Below are 27,337 nucleotides of genomic sequence, written 5' to 3' on the forward strand. Positions count from 1 at the left end.
GAAGAGTTCTTTTTCACTGTCCAGGGCGCCTGTATAGGGCTTCATGAGCCAGGGCATTAGCACGTAGGCTGGGTCCCCGAAGATCACTATAGGCATCTCCACATCCCCAACAGTTATTTTGTGGTCCAGGAAGTAAATACCTGCCTGCAGCCGTCTAAACAGACCAGAGTTCCTGAAAACACGAGTGTCATGAACCTTGCTCGGCCATCCGACATTGATGTTTGTAAAACGTCCCTTATGGTCCACCAGTGCTTGCAGCACCATTGAAAAGTAGCCCTTTCGGTTAATGTACTGGCTGGCCTGGTGGTACGGTCCCAGGATAGGGATGTGAGTTCCATCTATAGCCCCACTGCAGTTTGGGAATCCCATCGCAGCGAAGCCATCTATGATGACCTCCACGTTTCCCAGGGTCACTACCTTTGACAGCAGTACCTCAACGATTGCGTTGGCTACTTGCATCACAACAACCCCCATGGTAGATTTGCCCACGCCAAAGTGGTTCGCGACTGACCGGTAGCTGTCTGTCATTGCAAGCTTCCAGAGGGCTATGGCCACTCACTTCTGGACAGTCAGGGCTGCTCGCATCCGGGTGTCCTTGCGCTTCAGGGCAGGGGACAGCAACTCACAAAGTTCAAGGAAAGTTCCCTTCCGCATGCGAAAGTTTCGCAGCCACTGTGATTCATCCCAGACCTGCAGCACTATGTGGTCCCACCAGTCTGTGCTTGTTTCCCGTGCCCATAATTGCCGTTCCACAGCATCAACATGACCCATTGCCACCATGATGTTCACGGCGTGGGGTCCCATGCTTTGTGACAGGTCTGTGCCACTCTCAGACTTCATCTCCTCACCGTGCTGCCGTAGCCTCCTCGCCCGATTTCTCAGCATCTGCCTCTGGAAAAGGTGGATGATAAGGTGTAAGGTGTTGACAACGGCCATAACTGCAGCGATGGTCGCAGCGGGCTCCATGCTTGCAGTGCTGTGGCGTCCGCGCTGTCACTCACCAGAAAAGTGCGCAAACTGATTGCCCGCTGGCGCTTTCAGGGAGGGAGGGCGGGAGTGACGGTTGGATGACGACAGTTACCCAAAACCACCCTCAACACATTTTTTCCCCAGCAGGCATTGGGGGCTCGACCCAGAATTCCAATGGGCAGCAGGGACTGCGGGAACTGTGGGATAGCTGCACACAGTGCACTGCTTCCAATGTCGACGCTTTCCCCGTTAGTGTGGACTCACAAAGTCGAATTACTGTCCTTAGTGTGGATACACACATTCGGCTTTGTAATATCGATTCCACATATTCGATTTAAGTAAAATCGAACTACTCTCGTAGTGTAGACATACCCTAAAGATCCCAGGTTGCCTTTAATTAGACTCAGGTGTACATAATTGACCTGAGATAACTGTGATGTTGAACTCCATATGATTTTATGAAAATATGCTAATGAGTGTGAATATAATGTAACTGGAATATGCTTCATACAAAAGGTCTCTTGTAAAGTATTACAAAGCTTATAATCTACTGACTGTGGTCCTCCTATTTGTATGAATGTATCATTCTTGTATCTGAAACTAGAAATATTAAATATAACTCTGAGGTCCTATTGTAATTATGCAAAGTGTGGGCCATTAATGGTGGTTTGGAATCTTGATGGCTCCCATTAACCAGGACAATTGACTGTAGATGGCTCTGTTTACTTGCAAGCCTTCCTGTGAGTCAGGCTTGGAAGAATGAAGGCTTGGTGATCTCACAGGACATGTGACCATGTCACCTGGTACTGGAATCCATCTTAAACCTGGGGCTTTTCAATTTAGAAAGAGGGGTAGGGACCCAGAGAGACAAAAGATTCCCACCTTGTGCCAAAGCTATATAAGGGGGTGGAACAGAACAAAGGAGGCTGCAGTCATGAGAAATCCCCTAGCTACCACCTGAGCTGGAACAAGGACTGTACCGGGGAAAGGATTGGGCCCAGAATAAGAAGGAGTCTAGTCTGTGAAAGAAGCTTATTGGAACATCTCTGAGGATGAACTTTATCTGTAATCAGTTTCTTAATGTATTAGGCTTAGACTTGCGTGTTTTGTTTCATTTTGCTTGGTAACTTACTTTGTTCTGCCTGTTATTACTTGGAATCACTTAAATCCTACTTTTTATACTTAATAAAATCACCTTTTGCTTATAAATTAACCCAGAGTAAGTAATTAATTCCTGGGGGAGCAAACAGTTGTGCTTATCTCTCTTTCAGTGTTATAGAGGACGGGCAATTTATGAGTTTACCCTGTATAAGCTTTATACAGAGTAAAATGGATTTATTTGGGGTTTGGATCCCATTGGGAACTGGGTATCTGGGTGCTAGAGACTTCTTAAGCTGTTTTCAATTAAGTCTGCAGCTTTGGGGCGTGTGGTTCAGACCCTGGGTCTGTGCTGGAGCAGACTGGCATATGTGGCTTGACAAGGCAGAGTTCTGAGGGCCCTAACTGGCAGAGAAAACAGGTTCAGAGGTAGTCTCAGCACATCAGGTGACAGTCCCCAGGGGGTCTCTGGACCAAACCCGTCACAGTAACCTCTTTCAGTTCATAGGAAAAATGGCTTTAAACCTTTTAAGACTGATATACCTCCCTTCAACCATGCTTTCAGAACTATCAGTTCTGACTTTGTCACAGTAGGTCAACTTAGTACGCGCATTATATCACCTGAGGGAAATCAAACATATAAAATCTAGAGGCCCCGCAAAGAGCCATTTGATAGGGTTTCACACCTCCATGGCACAACATAACCTATACACTCCTCCGCCTCCCCTCCTCCCCCCCCCCCCACTTCACTGAGTCTAAACTCCTAGGCCAATTTTTGAAGGATGTGAGGGGTGTTCAGACCCATGGTAAGGTGCACGGCTATACAGAGAAGAGGTAACAAGCCTGATTCTCCTCCTGCTTAAATGGATTTACAGCTGTAACTTCACTGACTTCAGAGGAGATACAGTTGTGTAAAATAGAAATTAATGAAAAGGGAATCTGACCCTATGCATTCAGAACTGGTGTGTATGTGAGAGGGAATGGGAGTTATGGGAGTAGTAGACAGATATTTCTTGTTTGAGCAAGAAGAGAGAGCCCACACTATGTTCAAGCTGGACTTGGAATAAGAGGAAAAGATATTGGTTCCTGAAGGAGTTTTCAGTTATTACCAACACGGAACAGTGCTTACCCCACACCACACAGCACTGATTCATGGGCAGTGAAACTAACATTAATATTTCAGCTTGTCGTTGACGGAGTGGCTTCCCCTGGAACTGGGGGCCCTTTGTAGTTTTTTGGTTTGGACGAATAGTCTGAACCAGCCTGGCAATATAAACTTTTAATTTTAGGCTGCAGACATTGTGTCTTGTCTCCAAATGTTCTTGTTTCTTCCCCCAGTGTAAGTTCTTCATGGAAGAGACCAGACCATCTTTTTGTTATATGTCTGCACAGGGCCTAGCATAATGGAGGTTGGGGCTGCAATGTGAATAACAAATAATAAAATTTCACCCTTTGCAGTCATTTATCTGTGCAAAGTGGATGTAAAATGCTCTTATTCTAAGTGTAGGTTTTATAGCAGTCATGGGATGTAACTGCAGCTGACGTAGACATATCTGAGCTAGCATTAATCTAGACAGCTTGGGTCCCGGAGTAGTGAAGCTGCTGCATCAGTGTGCACTTCACTGTGGGCTAGCCCCTTGAGTGATTACCCATGGTTCTGGGTGGGTTTGTACAGCCTGCATTGAAGCATGCACTACAACACCTTTAGTGCTCTGATACCTGAGCTAGCTGGATTAATGCTAGCTCAGATATGTCTACTCGAGCTGCAGTCACACCCCATGACTGCAGAGTTTGACATACCCTGAGCATTTTGCATTCCCTTTATATGGTTGTAAACGACTGTCCTGGGGTAAGCCAATGGAGAATCAGGTCCATATTATTATTATTTTTTTAAAAAAATAGACTTTTCCAAATACCTCTTCCCTTTGAGTGAACTGCATATCTCTTTCTGTGTGATTTACATTTCATTCCACTAGGATCAAAGTGAACTTTAGAAGTTTTGTTCCTCTTTAATTATCATTACACACTGCCTGCCTGCAAAATAGAAACATGTCCCAAATGTTTTACTTGAAGGAAAACAAAATCACTGAATAATTCAATTGTCTGAGCTGGCAAAAAATTTGAGCTGTTATATTTCAGCAAATAGATAGTCTCCAGGAATAAGTACTTTGTCATGCCTCACAAACCTTTACCAAACATGTACCTTTGTGTATGTTTAAGATAGATTCATACATTCATGCTTGGCCCACTCAGGGGAAAGAAATGTGGTAGAAATAGACATCTCTTAACTCTCTCCTTTTCCATTCTGTTGCTTTCACTACAGCCATTTTTAATACCAACCTTGAACTGCTGCATATGTCTAAAACAAAATCACAAACTCATGGTTAGGCTTCATATAACACTTATATCATTTCCTTTCTGTTCCTCCTTAATGCTTAATTATGCTGGCCTTAATGCCAGTGGGCTGATAGGTAACAATATTTTTCTGTACAACCTGGCATTAAAAGAAGAGAAATACACAACACTCTCCAAGGTTGTGGGTTTTTTTTGTTTTTTGTTTTGTTTTACAGAGCTGCTACTTGGGTTATATTTAGTAGAGATACTTTAGGATGGATTCTTCATCCCTTTCTTTAAATAGTACATTATTCTTTCCTGTGAATAAGCACATAGAAGTTAATGGGACAAGCCACAGGAATTACTTACAAAGCATCAGTAATGGTTAAAGCACTGGATCCTTTGGTAGAGATTGGACAGATTGGGTGGCTATTTTACATATTTTACTTTACAGATTAACACCTGTAAATCTGTAGGCTAGTGACAGAGCCTGGACTAGAAGCTATGTCTTCTGAGTTCTAGTTTAGTTCTCTGTCCACTATGCCACACTATTCTGAAGAGAAACCAGAAAGACGTAGACTTCTAATATCTAGACTTCCTGGAACTTTGGAGTCTTCAGACTCTGTCATGAGTGCCTCAGCCCTTCTTTGTTCTATGTTGCTTATTGTGCATGAGATTTTTAAACTGTATTTATTTTTTATTTTTTTTGCTCTTCATGGACAGTAAAGATCCTATAGCATAGCATTTTTTGTAAGGGCAAAAATTCCCTGCCTCTCCACCTGCATAAAATGTGCCATTTCATTGCTCCATGCATATGCATTGTTCTTCACTTTTGGACAAAGATGTTAAAGTAAACTACACACTTTTATAAATGTAAATTGTTTATAATAAGGGTCTCCTAATTTGTGTTTCTGAGGCAGGAAATACGTACTCTCTGTACTTCCCTTCTCTCTTTTCCTCAGGCATATCAGAAAAGTCGTCATGACTCTATTGCAGTAAGACTTTATAAGTGTGTATCCCTCTCCTATAATGCTAGATTATTCATCCGTACGCCAAATATCCTTCAGGAGCTGGTAAAAAGGCTGTTTTAATTTCTGTTGGTAAGCGCTGAACTTGAAATACAAAATGTGTTTTCACTGTCAGATTAAATATTTCAACCTCTACAGTTTCTCAGGTGCAGTTAAGTAATGGTCCACTTCTACTGCATGTAGTACTGAGAAAGGGATACTTTGGTAGCTGCTGACCCCGCTCCAGTGAAGCTCTTCAACACAAGAAAGAGCCTTACTTTTGGAACTGGAAGCCCCAAGATACTTGAGGCTTGGGTACAAACAGAGTGGGAAAATCCTGCTTAAGAAGCCAGAAAATTCAGGGCTTCCCTATCTAAGCTGAAAGATCTTGGCATTCTAGGCTTGATCCTACAAGGATTTGAGCAGCTGCAAGCGCTGCTGAGCACCTTCCACTCCTACTGTTGATTTTATTTCTTGTTTAATAGAGAACTCCATTAGAATAACAGGACATAGAACTTAAGGCTGTCCTTGCACAACAAATGTTGTGATGATATTTCCCAGTAATCTACACAGAGGATCTAAAAAAAGTTAAAAGGAGTAACTTTTGAATACCGAGTCCTCAAGGAGGACATAGAGAGTGAATGAGTGAATGTTGGGGTGTTTTTTGAGTTTCCTTTAGCATAGGGACAGAGGACGGGCAAGCAGAGAGTCTGAACTATTGTCTGAGGTTCCCATTACTCTGCCAAGGAGAGAAAAAACAACAGTATTCATAATATGGAATGTAACAAAAGGCAGTTGAACTCTGTGTATGTGTTTTGAGTTTAGTGTAAATTCTGCAGACTCTAAAGTAGAGCATGACATTATGCACAACACACATTTTTCCATTGAATTTGACCCTTTTACACCTACTATTGAACCAAGTAACATTTTCCTGAAGTTGTTGGTTGTTCCTGATTGTTCAACAAAGATTGATAGAGCCTACAGAGGATTGCAAACTGCTCCCAGAGGTGTTCCTTTGTCTGTTTCTTGTTCAGAATTAAATATGTAGTTTGCCATTTACGTCACATGGTATAGTTTCTGTTTTCTACCTGGGTACCCTAAATTTTAGATGTAGGATGTGTTCTTGAACAAATCACTGGGGCTTTGAAAAATTCAGAAGAATGACCTTGCTATAGAGTGAGAGCTATAGAGTGTTCTCCTTTGTATGAGAAAATGCATTATATTTTCCTACATGGTGGAGCTCAAATGTAATGGTTGCTGGGTTTCCTTCTGAGAAAAGTGGGGGGAGGGGAGGGGAGATTTCACGCTGATTAATTGACTATAGAGCGGACTTTACATTCACTTTTTTCATGTAACTCTGAGATCAAGTAATTGTGAGAGCATATATATGTGAGGTTCTATTTCTGAAAGTTAAAGCTAGATCTTTGTGTGGCTCATTTAATTGTTTGAGTTCTAGAGATCTGCACTGGTAGAATTTCAGAGAAAATATCTGTGTATTTCTACATGCAATTTCCAACAACCCATCTGCCAAGTGCATGGACTGGAATTCATTGGCTTCCATTTCATATTATGCTGTCATTCAACCACCACTCCATTGCTACAGTCATTATTCAAATTTGTGTGTGATTCTATTTGCAAAGGGTGCATTCACAGCACCTTGTACATCAAACAGTATTAAACATGCTTAGTTTTAGCCAATTCGCTGACCTGTAGTTTTGAGAAGTACTGAAGTGATAGTGTCCTACCCCATAACTACCATATTTCACATATCTGCCAACTGAATCGATTTTAAAATTATTTGTATTTATTTCACATCCTTCCTCTTCACAAAAAACTACTTTCTGCCTCCTAACCTACAGAGAGGTTTTTAAATGGCTATGGTGAATATTAGGGGGAATTATTCCCAGTAAAATTTTAAAACATCCACCTCTGATGAACTTTAAAGCAGCTATCAGAAAAATCCGGCAGAAAAACAAATAGGATCCAATGAATGATAGCCAGAAGAACTTACTGGTTTTATTCAGTAGGATGTTTTCAAATTCTTTTTATAATTATCCACCAAGTTCTGCTAAATGGCAAGACCTTTAAGTTACTTATTTAGTATAAATTATGCATACATTAGTCTTAGAAATGTGCATAGTTTTCTATAAGAAAACAATTTTTTGTTCTCATTTCTTAAGATTCATTTAATGCATCAGAGATAATAGTGCACCTTCCACTTCTCCTAAACTTTAGCAAGGAACTTTATATATGCACCAAACTCCCTGAATTTTTTAAGCTATGGTTCAAATGATTTCAGCTCAAAAGGAAAAAAAAAATGACAGCCATGCAGAGGTTCTAATTCCACACACCAGCTTGTCCCACATTCTACACACCAGCCTGTCCTACTCACTCTGATGCCTGCTGCTTAGGAACAGACATGGAAGAGTAGTCAGTGTTAGCTTCTATATAGATGACAGCTTGTGTGTGTGCCCCCGCACCTCATCCCCAGTCTCTGACTTGCAAGTTCTGTATTTATTAGTTCTATTGCTGAATATTAGCTCCTACATAGGTGTGCCTCCACCCAGACAGTAATTAAGGTTTGCAGGTTTTGAACCCAATCCTTTTAGTAGCTGATCTGCTGACAATCTATATAATCAGAAAAAAGGTGGAAAAAAGTAAAAGTAAAAGCACTAATCTTCAAAGGAGTAGTTTAATTTGAAGATCCAGTAAGTTTTAGGATTTCCTCTAATACTTGCCTACATCAAAATTAGGCCTGGTCTACAATAAAAAGTCAGGCCGACCCAGCTATATCTCTGGGGTATGAAAAATCCAATCTAACTCCAGGTGTAGACAGAGCTAGATTGACAGAATAATTCTTCCATCAATTCTCAGGGTGGTAGATTAGCTATGCTGATGGGAGGACTCCTCTCATTGGTGCAGGTATTGTCTACACTGAAGCCCTCTGGTGGCATAGATGCAGCACTGCAGCTTGCCACTGTAGTGTTTTAAGGGTAGACAAACCCGCAGTCTTACAAGGAAAGAAAAGGAACTAACTAGTTGTAGTAAAGTCAAGAATTGCCTTTCTCCTTGGAAGCTCTGATGATTATATGATGTGCTCTATATTGAAGGGAAAAGGAGCATGGAGAATAAAAGCAAGTTAGTTATCTTTTAAATTTTACTTTTTAAAAGTGTCAAGAGTTCCTTGGTTTTTAAATTTGTCTACACAGGCATGCACAGGAAAATTAATCTGAATTGTCTTTTAAAGTGGATTAGTCAAATTCTATTAACCCTCTGTGTAGATACCCTTATTCAGAATTAAAATAGCTATACTTCTATTTAGCTTAATTTACTCTGGAAGTGAATTAAACTAAATCAGATTAAGCCCAGTTCTGAAAAAGAGTATCCACACACACAGGTTTAGTGTGGTTTAATCCATTTTAAATTCAAACTCTTAAGGGATTTCCCTTCGCCCCCCCCCCCCCGGTTCTTGTCATGCAGACAGAAAGCAGAAGACCCGAAATGCAGGCAATGCAATGTTTATTGGAGTTAATCAAGCAAGCATATCCATAGCTCTGAATGCCAGTACAGCCTTTTTTTCCCATGTCCCCCTTTCCCCTTCCTTAGAAGGCATAATTATACCCTTGTTCCCACCCCTTACAATTTATGGTCATGTTCCATTTTGGAGGGTCTTGGGTCTGGGGTCTTCAGTACCACCTCTTTTGTATCGCATGGGAGGGGTAAGGAGTGAGGTTGTGCTTCGGTCAGGGACAGGCATTTCTTTGGTTTTTAGTGTTTGTCATACCTTCCCCTCCATCCCCCTCACCCCTCCTGACTGGTTGTTTGACCTTATCTCGGGAGAGGAGTTGAGGCAGGACTTTCTGTCCTTCAAGTATACACTAATATATTAAATTCCTACTCTACCCATCAACATTTTAGCTTTATCTCTTAGGTCTTTTCATCCTATCTTCTTGTGGGCAAATGTAACACACAGTGTCTTTGTTCACACTTATTAATAAGCATTTAAAAATATCAAAAGTCAATCGGGAAAACAAGACCCAAAATTCTATCTCAGGCAAATATACAGGCCTGAATACTACATTGTCATCATTATCACTCCTAACACAAATCTTTTGTTATTTCGGGTTAACTTTTTTGGGTGTCTCTGTATAGACAAGCCCTTAGATTCTAATAGCTTTTACTCCATTATTTTGTGTCATCTGACACTTTGGTTCATTATCATTCAGCTTACCAATACCAACAAATGCATACAGAATAGTTTCTCCATACTTTCAACCCATCTGGTGTGTTATTCCTAGTGGATAATACGTTCAATTATAGTTACACCCAATCAGAGCTGTTACTGATCCTGTTTGTGTTGGAATAATCAAACAGCGGGCTCAATCCTGAGAAGAGTGCTCAGTCCCATTGACAGGGCACTCAGCATCTTTCAGGAATACTCAGGACTCAGGCTACTGTGTTTAGATATAAGACTGTTAAGTGCTATATACATTAGAGCGGTGCAAGAAATGGTTTTCCTATCCCATGAGAATTTATGAGCTTTTTTGAAAACATTTCAAAACATTTTCAAGATGAAAATCTGAAATCTCAACTGAATTGAACTGACAACCCAAAAAGAAAAAAAAATGTGTCAGGTCATTGAAATGTTTTTAATAATTTCAAAATGTTTTATTTCAACATTTTTATTTCTACTATTTTCCTACTATACATTAACATAATTTTTTGAACAAAAAGTAATTTTGACCGCAACAATTTTTTTTTATTTTTAAAATGGCACAATGTGACAATTTCAAATTTTCTTTTAATTGACATGGGAAAATCATCAAAACTGTCTCCGTCCCATCAGTAGTTTCAGTTTTTGACAAACAGACATTTTTTCCAAAGAAAAAAAAAAGTTTAATCAAAAACTTCCTGGTCAGCTTTAATATAAATGCCCAAAGGTTTTGGCAGACAGGTTGTCTGATATATTTCTTGTTTTTATTAGCACTTTATCTTGCTTTATTTAAAAAAAAATCAATTTTAGGTTTATACACACATAAAAATAATTTAAAATGATTCAGCTGTTTCTATTCATTATAAAACGTGAGAAACACTAGCTGTACAATCACCATTCACTATGTTTCATTAGCATTAACCAGTGTTTCCAACTCTCATAATTGTATCATGAGTCTCAAGATTTGTAGTTTTTCTTCAAGCTCATGCTCCTGAAATCATTGTGATTACATGAAAATCAAAACTTTAATGGGGGTGGAGGGGGGCAAAAAAGTAAATTTCTAACCTTCACAGTTGCAGAGAAAAGCTTTAAAATGTGACCCCAGTACATCCTACTGACTCAGCAAACAAAAAGCAAATTAATAATAATAAAATGTTTTTATTATATTTTTTAATCTCATTATTATTAAACCAGTTTCATGATTTCTGAACAAGTGGTGTTGGGACTAATGAATAAGTGATGCAGGAATCAGGAAAAAATGTAAGAAAGAGAGAACATGATTGAATATGCTGAAAGATCAGTGTTACATGTCTGTTTGCAGCCAGCCCCAGTTTTACATCTGCTATCCTGTGGTTCCTCACCAATATTGATTCTTCCTAAAATATTATCCTCTTTCTTTAGTCCCGCTCATCACACAACACCCAAGACTTTTCATTTTATAACCATTTGGTGTTTGACCTTAACATTTATTTAAAAGTTTATGGTGCTGATCATTACAAATGACAAATGCAGAACTGCCTGATACATCTTGATATATTTAATTAACATGAACAAAAACAAGGTTTCCAAAATAAATCTTTCTTCTTTTAAGAAAGTAGATTTTTAACCAAGAACCTGGGTGACTTTGCTGGAATTTCACCCATTGACACCAGCCGAGTACCTGGCCTATTGTGTTTGTCTTTTCCTCTATATTAAAACGCTGGCATCCTGCAAAAATAGAATGTTAATCTTTAATCATGTGTATGGTAAGTGATATATGGCAAAGTAAATGTGTAACAAATAAAAGCCTTCAACAAGTACTGCAAATAACTGAGCTTTTAAACTTGAATGTTTATTGAATCGTCTCATAAACAAGTGCACAAAGAAAAAGAAAAATCAGTGAGCCCTGGGGTAAGAACTACTTATTTTGTGATTAGCATTTAGTGATCTGAGATCCTGACTGAAAAACATAGATCTTCAATATGATTACACTGGGGGATAAATTTGGCCCTTATCATTAAAGTGTGAAATCAAAAAGACTCTAGATACTTAGATATGCATCAACGGGGAGGAGGAGGGGAGAAGTGTAGTTTGCAGTCTTGTCACCCAATGCTGTGATTCTGTCAGATCTCACAAGCTAAGGTTAACTGAACCAGGCAGCGCAGGATAAGCTGCACTGGTCAACACCTAGGATCTGCAGGAATGGTTTTGCTAGTAGCATTTGTTTCCTCCGATCCTGAGGTCAAGGCTACATTCAAGAAGCAAGGTAAAATCATTCTCATTTCAAAAGCCTTCTCTATGATAAGTGTCTGCTTTTTCCAGTGCTACATCCTTCAAAACAAAGAGCTCCTCTCCCCACAGGTACTTATTATTCACTGTATGAAGAGGGGGCCTTTCAGGTTGGTTCCCCATTGGAGGAGAATTCAGTGATATGAAGTTGGGAATTTTCATAGTGTAACTTTTACCTGTCCTTGAACCCAAATGGTCACAAACAATACACAAACAACCCCACTTTTAGGGATCTCAACCAAAATACCACTACTTGCATCACAAGGAGCAACTCTGACTCAAGAATTGATTCTAAAAAAGAAAGGTTAATGAAGAGAGCAAAATGTCCTGCTGCTTGTAACATCTCCCCCAAAGAGATTTCTACATTTCAAAACTAGCAGCAGTATTGGTCTTCTTTAAAAACTGTTCACTGCTCACATGCTAAGAAAAATAACTTGTAAGCAGGGCCGGCTCCAGGCACCAGCCCACCAAGCTTGTGCTTGGGGCGGCACCTGGAGTGGGGCGGTGTGGTGCTCCGGCTCCGGCCGCCGGGGAGAGCGGAGCCGCAGTGGGCTCGCCGCCCTCCCCCCAGCGCTCCGGCTGGTCGGGGAGAGCAGCCCGCGGCCGGGCTCAGCGCCCTCCCCTGCCGCGCTGGGGGCGGGGCGCGGCGGGAGGCTTTTTTGCCTTGGGCAGCAAAAAAGCCTTGGGCAGCAAAAAAGCCAGAGCCGGTCCTGCTTGTAAGACATTGTGTATGCTTACACCATCTGGTGACTCCTGCCAGAACAAAACGTAAATAGATAAGAGTAACATGTTACTGGATTTGCCTTTGGAATGCAGCACAAGACAGATTAACTGGTTCACTGACCATTATAATACTTTTTGCATGAGTAGGATTCTTGGCTTTGGTAGGTCCGCTATCTTGGTTCATTATTTTCTAACTATATAAAATCCTTCCTACAGAATCTATTGGATATTATTATTGCTTATTATGCAATTCCTGTCTTAAAATATTGTGCACTATTGCAGAGTTGCCTTATTTTACAAATGTGAATTTATTTCCCTGGTGGAGAACCCTCTTTAAAGTTCATGTATTGTTTTTCTAATATGTGAAGAGTTTTCTGAAAAGCTTACTTTTTTTCTTTAAAAAAAAAAAGTTATGGGTGGGCCCACAATTTTGTTTGAAACAGAGAATTTCTCATCTGTCCTCATCCTGAAGATGTGAAAGATTCCAAATTGTATTCTTATATAATGCAATATCATGAAAGGTGGTCCTCTGACATCCTGCAGTCTAGGAATGGGAGAACCTGGAGATGTTTTGTGTTGACTACAATCTGTAGAGCATTTATTAAGTTTGGATTTCACTAATTTGTTTAGAGTTGAGCAAAATATTTTCATCTAATGTTTTTAAGGAATTATTATTTTTCTTTCTTAGTGGTTTAGGCATTATAGCCAGTAATGCATATTCTGTAACTGAAATTCAAGTAGCAATTCTGATGATACACAAAACGGAATAGAACAAGCTAACACTCCCTTTGGTCTTTTAGCTCTGCAGTGCTAAAAGAAGTAAAAGCAGTAGAAATCTATTTTACATTGAAGTGAGCAGATAAAATCCAAGCAGTAGATCTGTTGACTTAGAAAGTGCCATTTTTACATGGTCACTTCTCTGATTATTATGGTTAAGACACAGATAAAAGGAGTTATTGAACACAAGAGGATACATTGAACTCCATGAAACTTGTATGGAGTTTTCTTTGATACACTGTAATCCCCAGTTAGCCTCTGGAAATCAAAATGTGATATATTTAAAACCCTGCCATTGCAATAACCTGCATTTTAACTGAAATGTTTGGTTCATAGTGGTTTTTACTTTACCCTGAAAACAGCTTGTGTTGGTGTTAATTAAGTCCTCAGTTCATTTGCTAATGAAAGGGTGTCAGAAATGTATGTAGTTTGTTTACAATTTAATTAAAGTAAACCTTTATTAATTTATTCAGACAATTTACTACAGTTAAAACACAATCAGCATGGGATAATACGAAACAAACAGACAGATTTAAGAGAGAGAAATAAAATACCAAAGGAAAAAAAATATAAAAAAATAATGAGCAATTAAATTAATACAGTAAGCTAAATTCTACTCTCACTCACTGGAATCAGGGCCGGCTCCACGGTTTTTGCCGCCATAAGCGGCGGAAAAAGAAAAAAAAAAAAGCCGTGATCACGATCGGCGGCAGCTCCACCACCTTCTTTGGTGGCAATTTTGAGGTAGGTCCTTCCCTCTGAGAGGGACAGGGACCCTCCGCCGAATTGCCGCCGAAGAGCCCGACATGCCGCCCCTTCCCCTTGGCCGCCCCAAGCACCTGCTTGCTCAGTTGGTGCCTGGAGCCGGCCCTGACTGGAATTATCCTGGATTTACCCTGGTGTGGCTGAGGTCACAGTTTGGCCACATTTCAAGTTCTGACCTCACTTCTCCCTTAGAAGAGAAGTCATCTCTTCATCACTCCTCCTCCTCCCAAGTACCCTCCTTGGTGTCAGCTCTCAAGTTTAATAAAAGGGTGTTAGAGTCTTTACTGATGGTTTCAGTTTAGTGATGTCCTTTTTTTTTTTTTTTTTTTTTTCTGGGCAGTTACAAACAGCCATAGAGTTCCTCTTAGTTCATGAAAAGCTCCCTAGTTACGGGCCTGATGTAAGTCCCATTGAAGTAAATGGGAAGAGTTTCACTGACTTCACTGGGCTTTGGATGAAACCCTGTTAGCTTAGGTCCAGATTCAGCATTGTTGTGATAAATAAACGGGGGGATAGCTCCCTTTGATGGACACCCAGCCAGCCAGTTACCTGTAAAATCCCCCTTGGTAGATGTTCTTTACTTGCTTTACCTGTAAAGCAGGGATCGGCAACCTTTGGCACACAGCCTGCCAGGATAAGTACCCTGGTGGGCCGGGCCAGTTTGTTTACCTGCCGTGTCTGCGGGTTCAGCCAATCACAGCTCCCACTGGCCACGGTTCGCCGCTCTAGGCCAATAGGGGCAGGGGGAAGCGGCAGCCAACAAATCCCTCAGCCCGCGTCACTTCCCACCGCCCTCATTGGCCACATGCCAAAGGTTGCCGATCCCAGCTGTAATGGGTTAAAAAGTCCCCCAGGTAAAGAAAAAAAAAAGTGGTCACCTGACCAAAAGAGCCAATGGGAAGATAGAACTTTTTAAAATTGGGAAAGAAACTTTCCCTTTGTCTGTTGTTCTCTGGGCTGGAGGGACAGAGCAGCCATGATATAAGCAGCTTAAGCCAGGTATGATCATAATTTATCAGATCATGCCTAGAACTACTTATCCGAGTTCCAAATGTGTAAGTAGATCAGAATGTTTAGTGATTAGGGTTTTTTCTTTTATTTCTTATTTGCTTGTGGACTCCTCTGTGCTATCCCCAGATGCTTTTGTTTGCTTGTAACCTTTAAGCTGAACCCCCAAGAAAGCTATTTTGGGTGCTTGATTTTTGGAATTGCTCTTTTAAAATCGAACAAAAGCCTAAGTTCTGGATATATTTTCTTTCTTTTGGTTTTTAATAAATTTTACCCTTTTTTAAGAATAGGATTGGATTTTTGGTGTCCTAACACAGTGTTTCCCAAACTTGGGACGCTGCTTGTGTAGGGAAAGCCCTTAGTGGGCTGGGCCTGTTTGTTTACCTGCCGCGTCTGCAGGTCCAGCCAATCATGGCTCCCACTGGCTGAGGTTCGCTGCTCCAGGCCAATGGGGGCTGTGGGAAGCCGCGGCCAGCACATCCCTTGGTGGGTGCCGCGATCGGCTGGACCTGCAGACGCGGTAGGTAAACAAACTGGCCCGGCCCGCAAGGGGCTTTCCCTACGCAAGCGGCGTCCCAAGTTTGGGAAACACTGTCCTAAGAGGTTTGTGCATGTCGTTTGGTGAGCTGGTAGCCATAGCTAATTTCCTTTGTTTTCTGTCTCAGCTCTTCCCCGGAGGGGGGTGAAAGGGCTTGAAGGTATTCCACAGGGAGGAATTCCCAAGTGCTTCTTCCTGGGCTCAAAGGGTTGTTGGTTTTTTTTGTTTGTTTTGGGAGGGGGGTTTGCATTTGGGTGGTGGCAGCGTTTACCAAGTCAAGGTCAGAGAAAAGTTGTAACCTTGGGAATTTAATACAAGACTGGAGTGGCAAGTATTAATTTTTAAATCCTTGCGGGCCCCACTTCTGCACTTGGAGTTGGGATTCAGCCTTGACAATGGTACTTAAGCATGTGAAAATCAGAGTCAATGCTGATGACATCCAAGGTTAAATTTAAGCATGTGCTTTAATTACCTTGCTGAATTACTTTCGCAGCCTTTCAGTTTTAGGACCTGAGTCTACACCCATTCAAGTCAATGGCAAAAACTACCAGTGGCGTTTTCAGAGGCATAGGATCAAGTGCAGTAGAGCTATATCTAGGTAGAAATTGCTTCACTCAGCTCTCAGGACATGTTTTGAGATGGGTGCTTTAAATGTTCTTGTTGACATCATTGTAATTCCCCTGTTCTAAACAAAGACTTTTAGAAAATAATGCTTTGTAGACACACGAAAGTTTAAAGAAAAAATTTGGCCCATCTATTCCATCCCTTTTCCAATTGGTATAATAACCCTGCTCTTCTGTGCTTATGAAAATTAGTAATATAATTTATTTAAAACAGGAATATTGTGGGCAGATACTGTGCAGACTTCTTTAATGTTCTGCCAGTATACTTCAATCCTTACCTTCTAGTCTTCTGCTGTTCTGGGCTTGGCCCTTTCTGGATCAGAAAGGATGAGTAATGTTAACCTGTTTGGTTATTTTGAGATGTGCTTTTGAGATGGAGCATTAAAATAAGACCATCAGAGCCATTTCCACAAATCCAATGAAAATTTGACTCCACGCCATTATCATCATTAGAGCCAGTCAAACAATCAAAACAAATATTGAATGAATTATTTGATTAATGAGGAAAATAGCTGAATTACATAGTCATCAAATAATATTAAACCAGCTTTAGTCATTATCCTCATAATGTCATTATCCTTATTTATTGAGTTCTGTCAATGTGCATAGACCTGTATAAAATAGAGAAAGAGAGAGTCTCCCATCCCCAGAGCCAGATTTACACCTTACATGCCCCTAGGCACAGCATCTTCAGCCTTCCCCCGCGCCCCCCCCAGCTGACCTTCATGTTTTCTGTAAAAAAAATGAAATATAAATGATAATTTAAATACAGTAGAACCTCAAATATATGAACACCAGAGTTGCGGACTTACCAGTCAACTAGACACCCTGTGGAACTGGAAATCTTCAATTAGGCAACAGTGCAGACAAAAAAAAAAGGGAAATACTATACTGCCTCAGAGCTTTAGCCATGGTGGGTTGGGGCTGCAGCCGCAGCGATGGGGGGAGGTCAGGGCTCCAGTTTTCTGACCCTCAAGAACACCGGGACTCAGGGCTTCAGATGTGCAGGGGAGCTTCAGCCCTGTGACTCTGTTCCCGCCTTCAGCCCCTCAGGGGGCTCTGGGCTTGGGGCTTTAGCTATGAGCGGGGTGCCGGTTTCAGCTCCAGTGCTCCCCCTGTAGCTAAACCCCTGAGCCCTGGTGCAACCCCTCCCCCACTGAAGTAGGGCGCAGAGCCTGTGGGGAGCCCCGAGTCCCAGTTACCCCCATGGGGCTGAAGCCAGGAGTGGAGCTGTGGGGCTGAAGCACTGAGCCCTGGCGTCCCCTGGAGCGGATGCCCCAATCGCAGCACTCCCCCCAGGTCTAAAGTGCTGTGCCCCAGTACTCCCATGGTGCAGAAGCCCTGAGCCTCCTGCCTGGAGCCTTAGCACCCTGAGAGTCAGAAGCCCCGACTTCCTGTTCCCCACCCAAAGTTGTGACCCCCCCATCCCCTCCTGCAGCTCCAACCCCCCATGTGGCTGAAGTCCATAACCTCTTCAGAGTTACGGAACATTTCAGAGTTATGGACAATCTCTATTCCTGAGGTGTCCATAACTCTGAGGTTCAACTATATTAACATTTAACTTTTAGGTGCTCCTAGAATGCCAGCACCCCTAGGCACATGCCTACTGTGCCAAATTAGAAATCCAGCCCTGCCCATCTCATAGAGTTTACTTTCTAAAACAGACATTTTCAAATAGGAAAAAGCTAGTCCTCTAACTCAATACATAGTTCTAGTGCTGGATGTGAAAATTGAAAGAGGCAGGTAATCTGAGCTATCATTGTCCAATCACACAGGATTGCTGGAAATTTCCCCAAAATCCTTGGAAATCATCGAGCAGCAGCATTCAGGTTTGACTATAAGAAACAGAAGAAATTAACATGCTTGAAATTGTTTAGGAATCTACTCTAGAACAAGAGAGGTCTTTCTTGTATTAATTCTTTCTTTCTTGATGAGCAGAATCACTTCAGAGAGAGAGAGAAAAATGATTCTCAGCCACACTGCTCTTGATTTTGTTAATCTGAATGACTCTATATTTAGAAAAATGCACATAAAACTGTTCGGACTGCAGTGAGCATGAAACCCTGTAGGATGAATTTATAGAAGTTTTTCAAGCACTCTTCATGTTCTGTAGTGGTTATGTCAAGATAGATTTTAAGACAAAGTGCAGTTGCTTTAAAATACGTTCCTTGAATCAGCACTCCCTATGCAAATTGTGTGTGTGTGTTTGTGAAACTATAATGGCAATTTGACAAATAGATTATTCTGTCACATTCACATATTCCCTGACATTCTTCTGTACAAATAGAAAGAAAAAAGTGAGTAAATGTCATCATTTCTCTCTTGGTCTTTATAGTGAGAATTTGAAGAGAAATCCAGACTAGCAATGGATATCAATAGATTGATTAGAAGGGGGGTGGAAATGTCATATTAATGTTAGTGATATAGGCTTTAAACAGTTGAAGGCTAGGTCCTGATCTCAGATACATAGCATGTATGGTTGTGAATTAAAATGAGGAAAATGCACCTTTAGGATAAGAAATGTATACTTGCTACTAGACTGTTCAGATTTCTTCCTTACTAACATTATACACACCCATATTGAATCTCCTTTCCAGTGCTATAAGATAGAGCATAAGTACTTTAGAACACAATTAAAAGAAAAGACCACATTATGTACTGTGTACTTTTCAAAGGATATAAATGCCCTGTTATTGCTATTAATTTCTGATACTTTCCTCTACGTTACAGTTTAAGGCCTATAAGTGCCTCACAAAAAATATGTTTTCCCAGGTCAGTTTGGGAGAGTGGGGGTGTTTCCTTCTTGCTTTCCTTTTGTATGTTGTCCATATTGCCTTAACTTAGTATTACCTTTATAGGAGAGAATTAGAGCCAGTCACTAAAGGCAACAGTAAATGTGTAATTTATTATTAAAATAGGAATTAAAACAAACAGGTCTAAAGATGGAGGTTAAACTAATTCAACCATACACCTTAAAGGTGCCACAGGACTCTCTGTTGCTTTTTACAGATCCAGATTAACACGGCTATCCCTCTGATACTTGACATACATAGGTAGTGTACTGTTGTGTGTAGCTTCATTGTGCTCTTGTATTACAGAACAAATAAGACATTTGCATGCTCAGGGTCACAACTATTGTTGCATTAACACAGTACATGTAAAAAGCAATGCCCTCAAATTCATCATTTTCAATCCAATAAGCATAATAGCCTTTGTATTATTATGATGTTCAATCTAGAATAAAAGTATCTATGAAAATTCCATATTCTATGAATGCTGCTTTCAATGTGTGTTTATAAATATCCAATGACAACTGCCTCTCCTTTGCAAAGCTTAAGATATAATATAGTTCTCTCACTCTTCTCTGAGAGAATAGAAGCATGTATAAAATAGTCTTAGCAATATAAAGTAGCTTGATGCAGATGAGAATCAATATCTGAGATCATTTTTCCCCTCTATCTCTTTGTCAAAGTAAGATATCTAATTAGAGTATATGTCATCCATATTAAAGACAGAAAGAGGGAAAAAAATAATGTCATTAGTTTAATTATTTAATGTCAGTGAGTATCTTTAAAGCAGAAATTTAATTCCCTTCACTTGAGATTGTTTGCTTTAATGGGATAGTAGTCATCTGCCTAGAGCTTTGCTAAGGTATTCTGCATTTGTTCCTTTTTTGTCTATTGTACTCACCCTGTAAGTTGATTTTTATATATATTCTGTGTCAGTGAAGTGGAAGGTAGAATTGTGTGAAAAGTTTAGGTAGGTGAACAGACCTTCCCGCTTGGCTTCCCATCCCAAAATGTTACTATGGAAACCATTAAATTCTGGCTTTCCACCACGTACATTAAAAACATCCACTCTTTGCTGGTTTATTTTCAGGGCTCTGCTAGAAGTAAGGAAGATTCCAGTACACAAAATCCTTTCATTTGGCACAAATTAAACTCAATCAGCAGTTCACAGTGAAGGATGAATGGGAAGAATGGTCAATGGGTAAATTACACTTGCTATAACCCATTGTCCTGAGCTCAGTCTTATACATTTGGGTCAAAAGGTTGCTAAATCACAGTAGAACAACTTTGAAAACAAGGGATTTCTTTTTGCGCTGCTATTCAAAAATTTCTGAGCCCAGGAAAGTAGAAGTGCCCAAACCCCTTTAAACTTTTCTATATATCCCAAAACCCCTTTTTATCCCCAGGACTAAAGCCCTCCACTCCCTTCCCCCTCCCCCACAAATGGAAGCAAAGATATTTTTAGGAGAATCTTTGGATCAGAAGTATCATATCTATCCTCCTTCCCCAGAAGACTCTCTCCTGATATTACATTCTTGAATACTTTGGTGTTGTGCTTTCTTTAGAAAGTTCGCCTTTGTTAGGAAAGAAAGGTGGTAGTGGTATAGAGTGACTTGATGATTTTTCATCTAAATTAGTGGTGGATGAAGTCAGATAATTGGGCAAAAGTTCAGATCCTTAAGAACAGATCCTTATAAAGCCTCTTAAAAAAAATCTTCCTGAAACAGTTTTGATAGTTTTTGTTTCTGGTTAGTCCAGAGATAGCTGAAGAATATGCTGTCTTGGTATTAAGTACTTCTAACTCCAAACAGAATGAGAAATGCAGGAACACAAGTGAAATATAACAGTCCTACTTGTGTATGCTTATTTTTTCCAAACTAATTTACCTACTGCTGATCTGAATCCATCTTTTTACAATTGCTTGAGACCTAGTCTTCTGAAATGAAGAGCGGTGAAGGAGACTAGTTCTATGGATACATTCAGTTAAAAAGAAATTTGTGGAAGTGGGAAAACTAACAGCAATCCACCCCCAAATTAAAAGTTTTATTTTTTTCCCCTTTCACATACACTAGTGAGCTCAAGAGGCAGCAGAAGGAAAGACGCATAAAGTCACTGGTAATACCCCAAAACCACAGGATCAGGTATAGCTATAGCATTTCCCTCAAGTTCTACATTTACTGGAATAATTCTAGTAATCCAGGAACACAGGATCAGACTCATACCAAGTAAAAGTGGCTGGAAATGGAAGGAAAAGAGGTACCAGTGACTAATGATCAAGGGTGAAATTCTGTTCCCATTGAAGTGAGTGGCAAACCTCCTAACCCAAATCATCTGTCCGTCCATGAACCCAAACCCAAACCCCGAATGCAAACAGCCCTGAAGTTTACATATGTATCTGGACTTTGTAACCCAGGCCTTAAGCTATTTCTAAAAAGCAGTGATCATTGATGATTCCAGTGAGATAGCCAGGGTTGTATGCCTTTTATTTTTATTTTATTTTTTAAAAGATTTCCTATAACTGGTTAGAACTGTGTGGAACCCAGCAGTTTCTGCTTAGAGCTTGGTGCTAAACTTTTTGTACAGTTCAGTACCCAGTGAGTTTTGTTTGAGTTCCAGTTTCTGGATTTTGTATGGAAAAAAAAAAAGATGATTTTCAACCCCTTTACGCAAACTTGGCCTGTGATTTTGGTTAGCAGTGTACGTTTTGCAGTTGTATTGCTGGATCAGTTCTTCAATGAGCTATGGTGACTCTGTATCTGATCTTCCGGGCATAGCAGACTATCCAGCTCTTTCTCGTAGTACACTAGAGCAAACTGATAAGGCTAAACCAACTGAATCAGGAGAAAAAATGAATCCACCTTATTATTTATCACACAGAAGAAAACATCAGACAATACAGGTATGCAACTCTGATTTTGTCAGGGCCATCACCACTGTTGATGTGGATGATCATTAGTAGAATGGCACTCAATTAACTTGAGAGGAATATTTCTCAATTTCCAGAAATAAACTAGTTTCCCCCCTTGTAGTTCTGCCCCTCCTTGAAGTCAGAAGGTTAAGACTTTGTGGTAAGATTTTCAAAGGCACAAAGTGTAGTTAGATGCCCAACTCCCACTGACTTTTAGTTATAAGTATGGCACCTAGTTGTCTTTTGTGCATTTGAAGGTATCCCCCCAAAAGCCTATGCTGAACTATTTTAAGTGTAATGCTTAGACCATGGTGCTAACAAGTAGTCCAAGGGTCGGCAACCTACGTCACGCGTGCCAAAGTTGGCACGTGAGCCGATTTTTGATGGCACGCGAGGCAGCCTGAGCCGCTCAGCCCACCGCCGCTCTGGGGTTCCCACTGCTGGCCCCTTGCCAGCTGGGGTTCCCCCTGCTGCTGGCCTGGGTGAAGGGACGCCAGGCTGGCAGTGGGCTGAGACCCCAGCTGGCAGGATCCAGCGGTGGAAACCCCAGAGCGGCAGCGGGCTGAGCCGCTCAGCCCGCCGCTGCTCTGGGGTTCCCGCTGCTGGCCCCTTGCCAGCTGGGGTCCCCCCACTGCAACCCCACTGAGCACCTGCTGCTGGCCTGGGTGAAGAAACCTCTGGCTGGCAGCGGGCTGAGACCCTGGCTGGCAGGAGCCAGTGGCCAAAACCCCAGATGGGCAGCGGACTGAGCCGCTCAGTCGCTGTTCTGGGGTTCCGGCTGCTGGCCCCTTGCCAGCCGGGGTCCTCCCCAGCCGCAGCCCCACTCACCTTGCTTCCGGTTGGAGTTCCAGCGCAGGCCTCCTGCCAGACAAGCTCCAGGCCTCCGGCCCTGCTCAGCCCTACCAGCCGCCAGCTCCATTCACGCCAGCTGCCGATCTGGGGTTCCAGCTGGTTAACAACTGATCACTCAGAAGCCTCTGTGCAGCTTAAAGTATCCAAATATCTGCCAGACATTGGAAAACTCAGCAAGGAAAAGCAAGGGCAAGGATCACACTAAACAGATAAGATCTGCATTTTAATTTGATTTTAAATAAAGGTTCTGAAACATTTTGAAAACCTTGTTTACTTTACATATAACAGTAGTTTGGTTATATATTATAGACTTATAGAGAGACCTTCTAAAAAACGTTAAAATGTATTACCGGCACATGAAGTCTTAAATTAGAGAGTATAAATGAAGAATAGGCAGACCACTGCTGAAAGGTTGCTGACCCCTGAAGTAGTCTTTACTTAGGCCTTGATTCAGCAAATCATAGAAGCTCATATTTAACTTTAATCTTCCCAAATAAATTGCCTAAATTCTGTTTACGTGGACTCAAGCATGTGCTTAAGTGCTATTCTGACCCAAACACCAAGAGATTTCACACTTGTATTATGGTGATGGTAGCAATGGCTAAAGTTAAGGTTGCCCAACATTTTCCATTTTAAACCCCTGTTTTCAGTAGCTTATAACTTTTGCCAAACAGTTCAGGCAGAAGTGTTTTGGAAAATTTCAGCAAAAATGGTTCAGAACAATGCTAGGGAAAAATATGTTGCATTGCTCATGTTACAAAAGAAAAAGGAATCTTACAACTTTTTAATTGAGGATCTCTAGCTTCCTCAGGCTTTGAACCAGAAACTTGAAATTTGGCAGTCAGGTCACTGTGATGTTAGGGATGGACCTTTTATTGTTCCCCTGAATATCCTCCTACATTTTGGCCAGGTTATGAGCATCCAGAAATTTCCTTTTGCACATGCTCAGTACAGACTTATTTGCGTTTGGCAGCTAAATTCTCTGAAGATTTCATCGGCACTGTGGATGCTCTATCCCAGGGCTGCAGAGGATGAGAGGGAATTTCCTTACAGTTGCTCCTCCCAGCAGCCATGGGCAGTTGTCACGTAGGGCAGAGGAACTGAGAGCAGGGAGACTGTCTCAATTTTGTTTTCAGTGCTTCCCTTTTGGGGTCAAGCAGCAAGAAGGAGAAAACAGCCTTGCTGTAATTCAGATGAGCGAGGAGCAAGTTTTGGAGAGCTAGTGAGGGGAAGAATGGGACACAAGGCTGAGGAGATGGGGGAATAAAAGGGAAGATGGGGACAAGGAATGGGGAGGGGTGAAAGTTGGGGTGGGAGGGACTGGGATTGGTACAAGTCAAGGGAGTAGTAAAAGCTGATGGGACTGGAATAAGGACCACCTGGAAGGCCTAGTGGGACAAGAGGATATGGGCAGAAGGGTCTGTAACTACTAAAGCACCCTCCCCTCAGAACCTGGAATAGAACCCAAAATGCCTGAGTCTCAACATCCCTCTACTATCAGCAAATAGTGTGAAATCCACAGGCAAAATGTGTGCCTTATGTGCCTCTATTGGTTGATCCAACTAGAGAATTACTAGAATAACAACTCTATTACTGCTGCGAGTTACTCTGTTAGTTCAGTGGCATAGGTCTGTGCTGTGGATTTGAAAGTTCCAAAACTACTAATGAACCATGTGGAAGTCGATATAATCCACGTGATGGAATTTCTGGGTTTTTTTCCCAGTTTGCTTTTTTAGAAGCCTAGGAAATTACAGATACAAAACTACATTAATCGAATATTAAGGTTACAAAGGTGAGCACTCAAAAGCTAGGACGTGTTAGAATTTAGGTTGCATATGCACCCTGAATTCAGCCCAACTATGCAGACATATTATTATACATTAATTATATGTTCACAAACTATTTTTTCCACGGGAGCCTAGCTTCATTCACTATCCCCACAGGATGGCTGGTGCTCAAAGCTGTGTAGTTAATGTGTCTGTTCCCTGCTTCATGTATTGGAGAAGCTGGAAGGTGTGTAGTGAATGAGTCAGGGAACTGCTTGAAGAGAAAGGATGGTCGCATGTTTAAAGTAGTTGAATGTCACTCGAGTACTGAATTCTATCCCTGACTTTGCAGCAGAGATTCTGTATGATTCTGGGAAAGTCACTTAAATCAAATATTTCAAAGGTGGTGCCTTATTTTCTGGGTACCTGACTTGATACCTTGGTTTCTGATTTGTAGAAGTGCTGAACAATCATAACAGAAACTGAGGTTAGTGGTGGCTATGCTCTGAACAAATAAAGTTCTATAAAATGATACATTCCCTAAAAAATAAAATAAAAGGACATTGAGATCTCAAATTGGGTCCCCAAAACTAGTGGGCACTTCAACATTAATATCTCTGTTCCTCATTTTCCTATCTGTAAAATGGAAATAATAATACTATCTTACAGAAGTGTTGGGACCATAAATTCATTAATATTTGTGAAGCATTGAGCTATTACAGTGATGAGTGCTATAGAAAAGCCCATGAACAAATTAATAATTCTGTATTCAGGGCAAGACTTGAGTGGTGAAGAATAAATAAAACATGGACCATGAATTGAATGATAAGTCTAAAATGAAATGTTGAAGAGCTGCTCATTAAGTGAGCACTGTCCATTGTATGCATGGAATGAGGTAAGGGTCTTGTGGAAAAATTGGGATGTGATTAACTAATTAAAGATTGTATGACAATTTAACTTTTGAGTGCTGAACCTTGCAAACTTAATGTTCTTTTAATGTAGTTGCTTGTATGTAATATGTATGAAGGCTGAGCTCATTGTCATGCAAGTACTTTAAGAACTATGGGCCAAATTTTGACTTCAGGGAACACTCCAAGGAAGTTCAATGAAAGCCAAGTTTGTGCATCTGAGATCAGAATTTGGTCCTAGAGTTGTACAATGCTGTGCTGAGGTGTGCAAAATAAAAATAAATACACAAGCTCAGTCCTCCCAAACAAGTTCCCTGACCATAAATACATAAATTAAATAAAAATAAAAATAGAATTAACAATATGTATGCCGGTAACCAACCTGAGTCTGTTAATTTTACTGTATGATGCAGTGCATTTGACCAGCTTTCATCTGCTTGAAGTGCAAGCCTCAAAAAGATTTGGAGTTAGGTTTCAGTTTGAAGAAGCATACAAAAATATATTTGCTTATCTAAATTGTTGGAGCCCCTTGGTACTGAAAGATTGGGCTGCAAATCTTAGAATAGTAGTGGAAAAGCTTGTATTTCAGCACTTTATGTCCTAGTCCTTGTCAGAAGCCATTATTGCAAAAGTAGATAAAACCGGGGAAAGGTAGGTAAATATTTTTAAAAATCTCAGGGGGGGAAATGATTTGCATTTCTGGAGGTATTATTTTTATTTATTTATTCTGAAGTGTTGACTCAATGGCGGGGGGGAGACTTTCTTAAAACTTTGTTTTAATTAATATTATGTAGATGACCTGGCAGTGCTAGGTGCTGTCCCCAGGAGTTTATTTTCACCAATTCATTTGTTAAGGAAGGGTATGTGGAGGAGGATTGATGGACCAAACTGGATGTGGTTGAGCACTTGTGAGTTTGTTATAAATACATGAGATACTTTGAATTGTTTGAGGTACTCAGTTGTTCCCCATGTCCACTGAAGGTAGGACAAGAAGCCATGCATTCAATCTGCAGCAAGAGAGATTTAGATTAGATATTAGGAAAAACTTTGCAACTATACGGGTCATTAAGATCTGGAATAAGCTTTCAAGGGAGGATATGAAAACCCCATCACTGGAATTTTTTTCAGACCAGGTTAAACAAATACCTGTCAGGGATGGTTTACTTGTCCTTGTTCCTGCCTTATCACAGTGAGCTGGATTTGGTGACTTCTTAAGGGCCCTTCCAGCCCTTCATTTCCATGGTTCTATGAATAAGAAAAAAGGGGCAGTGGAGAGACAAACAGGTGCTTGTGTTAGAGATTTTAAAGTAACATCCGAAACATTTAAAGCCACTCTTCAAGTAAGTCTAATGGAAACAAATATGGGAAAAATGATAAAGAAAATTAATTTCAAACCAAAACAAAAAGTACAGCACGATCCTCCAAAAATAGCCAGACAATTGTTGCACTTTCACAGAAAATACCAATGCTGTGATATGAGAACTGTCAGTGGCAAATAATATATTCATAAATTATTACTGTACAGTATATAATGAAGTTGAGTGGAAGTAGTTTACAATTCAAGAGTAATTGAGTAATAAAAAGATTTAAATATAGAAGGATGAGGGAGAAAGAAAAAATAAAAGCACATTTAGTTGAACAAGAATGCTACAGTTCATGGAGATTGTGTTCTTTGCCCTCTATAATCAAGGTGGTAAATACCTACGCTTCAAAAAATGAAACCTTTATCCATGACCCTTTTCAGACAATGTGAATCTGTTAAAATAATTCCAGCACTACAGGATTTTTTCA

This window comes from Trachemys scripta, chromosome 2 (genome assembly GCF_013100865.1).
Source record: "Trachemys scripta elegans isolate TJP31775 chromosome 2, CAS_Tse_1.0, whole genome shotgun sequence".
Lineage (NCBI taxonomy): Eukaryota > Metazoa > Chordata > Testudines > Emydidae > Trachemys > Trachemys scripta.